Source organism: Schistocerca americana, chromosome 1 (assembly GCF_021461395.2).
Source record: "Schistocerca americana isolate TAMUIC-IGC-003095 chromosome 1, iqSchAmer2.1, whole genome shotgun sequence".
Classification (NCBI taxonomy): Eukaryota; Metazoa; Arthropoda; class Insecta; order Orthoptera; family Acrididae; genus Schistocerca; species Schistocerca americana.
Window position 1 is genome coordinate 393107557 of NC_060119.1, and position 2788 is coordinate 393110344.

The 2788-nt window shown below is 46.8% G+C and overlaps 1 non-coding gene across 1 annotated transcript; it reads left to right on the plus strand.

The window, feature by feature from the left end:
- The first annotated feature begins 1901 nt into the window (after positions 1 to 1901).
- Positions 1902 to 1976, plus strand: Trnas-cga. Its single transcript has one exon. It is a non-coding gene; the product is annotated as a tRNA-Ser (tRNA).
- Positions 1977 to 2788: the final 812 nt, after the last annotated feature.

The window sequence follows — 2788 nt, forward strand, 5'->3', positions numbered from 1 at the left end:
GTACTGACACCGACTGGATGGCTACAACTGTTTTCTTACCCAATGTTGTTGACGAAAGCTGATTAGTTTCTGCCGACTAGAAAACGGTTTCAAGTCTTTATATACAAGCTGTAGCTGGCTGCTCGTAACTAATATCCGAAGGACTAAATCGATGGCAGATGTTTCTCGTTTCTGGTTAAACGTGTTCGTCAAACTTTGACACGCCTTAAATTTCAAAGCAGTGCAATCCCGTTGTCAGATGGTAAGTCCAGGATACAACTGGGAAACATTGCGTTGTTTTCGTGGACAATGTTCTGGTGGTTTGCCTCTACTTGGAAACAAATCTAGTGCTTAAACCACCGTAACGACCTGGTCTCATATATAGGATAGGAGGGATTCATACTTCCTTCCGGCAATTCAGATTTGACTCATGTGTCGTTTCTCTGAAGAGTAAGACATTTTACTTCCCTTTCGTTATCCAATCAGGATGTCTGTTCCGGCGATAATGACTAAGTCACGGACGGGACATTAGACTTCAACTTTTCTTCCTTCCTTTTAAACTACCGAGCTGTCGTGCTCTGCAAGTAAAAAGACTTTCGTGATAAAGTGTGCGACTACCACTCGTCAGCCGGCTTGAGTGGCCGAGCGGTTCTAGGCGCTACAGTCTGGAACCGCGTGACCGCTACGGTCGCAGGTTCGAATCCTGTCTCGGGCATTGATGTGTGTCATGTCCTTGGGTTAGCAAGGTTTCAGTAGTTCTAAGTTCTAGGGTACTGATGACCTCAGAAGTTAAGTCCAATAGTGGTCAGAGCCATTTGAGCCATTTTTTTTTTTTTTTGGAGAGCCACTTCTTTTCATAGCAGGTCGCCTTGGGCTGCCATCCGTGGCACCAAAGCAGTACAGCGGTACGCTGAGGATATTTGCCCTTCGTGGGACTACATTTCAACAAGATAATGCCCGCCCGCACAAGGTGAGAGTTTCTACTGCGTCTCTTTGTGCTTACCAAACCCTACCTTGGCCAGCAAAGTCACTGTATCTCCCAGCAATTGGGATTGCTCGGAGCGTTATGACCAGCGAAGCATTTTGACGATCTAGCGACAGACTCTCCGGTCGTTCGTCTATGCTTCTAACGTTGGACAGAAGTTTGACCAATGCCGACACACGTGCCGGCTTTCCTTGTTTTACCTCTACGCTGGCGTGGTCGAGCATTGCCCTGTCGCCCTCCTCCGCATCGCCAGATACGTCATGCACGTGAGTTCAGCATGCCGACAGTTCTTGGAGCATTGACTGCTGCTGTGCGATATGCGCTGGTCGTTGTCCTCCCCGGAAGCTAACTGACTGTTTTACCCCTGACAAACATGACGGAGGTCCCGAGTTCGAGTCTCGGTCCGGCACACAGTTTTAATCTGCCAGGAAGTTTCATATCAGCGCACACTCCGCTGCGGAGTGAAAATCTCATTCTGGAAACATCCCCCAGGCTGTGGCTAAACCATGTCTCCTCAATATCCTTTCTTTCAGGAGTGCAAGTTCTGCAAGGTTCGCAGGAGAACTTCTGTAAAGTTTGGAAGGTAGGAGACGAGGTACTGGCCGAAGTGAAGCTGTGAGGACGGGGCGTGAGTCGTTCTTGGGTAGCTCAGTTGGTAGAGCACTTGCCCGCGAAAGGCAAAGGTCCCGAGTTCGAGTCTCGGTCCGGCAGACAGTTTTTATCTACCAGGAAGTTTCATATCAGCGCACACTCCGCTGCAGAGTGAAAATCTCATTCTGGAAACATCCCCCAGGCTGTGGCTAAACCATGTCTCCTCAATATCCTTTCTTTCAGGAGTGCAAGTTCTGCAAGGTTCGCAGGAGAACTTCTGTAAAGTTTGGAAGGTAGGAGACGAGGTACTGGCCGAAGTGAAGCTGTGAGGACGGGGCGTGAGTCGTGCTTGGGTAGCTCAGTTGGTAGAGCACTTGCCCGCGAAAGGCAAAGGTCCCGAGTTCGAGTCTCGGTCCGGCAGACAGTTTTTATCTACCAGGAAGTTTCATATCAGCGCACACTCCACTGCAGAGTGAGAATCTCATTCTGGATGACGGAGGTAGTCATCGAAAGCTCGGGATATTATCCCATGTTGAAGCGGCAAGTAAATCGAGAACTTTTTATGCAAGTTGTTACAGATGTTGGTTGTTGTTGTTGTGGTCTTCAGTCCTGAGACTGGTTTAATGCAGCTCTCCATGCTACTCTATCCTGTGCAAGCTTCTTCATCTCCCAGTACCTACTGCAACCTATATTCTTTTCAATCTGCTTAGTGTATTCATCTCTTGGTCTCCCACTACAATTATTACCCTCCACGCTGCCCTCCAATACTAAATTGGTGATCGCTTTATGCCTCAGAACATGTCCTACCGACCGATCCCTTCTTCTAGTCAAGTTGTGTCACAAACTTCTCTTCTCCCCAATCCTATTCAATACCTCCTCATTAGTTATATGATCTACCCATCTAATCTTCAGCATTCTTCTGTAGCACCACATTTCGAAAGCGTCTATTCTCTTCTTGTACAAACTAGTTATCGTCAATGTTTCACTTCCATACATGGCTATACTCCATACAAATACTTCCAGAAACGACTTCCTGACACTTAAATCTGTACTCGATGTTAACAAATTTCTCTTCTTCAGAAACGCTTTCCTTGCCATTGCAGTCTACATTTTATATCCTCTCAACTTCGACCATCATCAGTTATTTTGCTTCCCAAATAGCAAAACTCCTTTACTTCTTTAAGTGTCTCATTTCCTAATCTAATTACCTCAGCATAACCCGACTTAATTCGA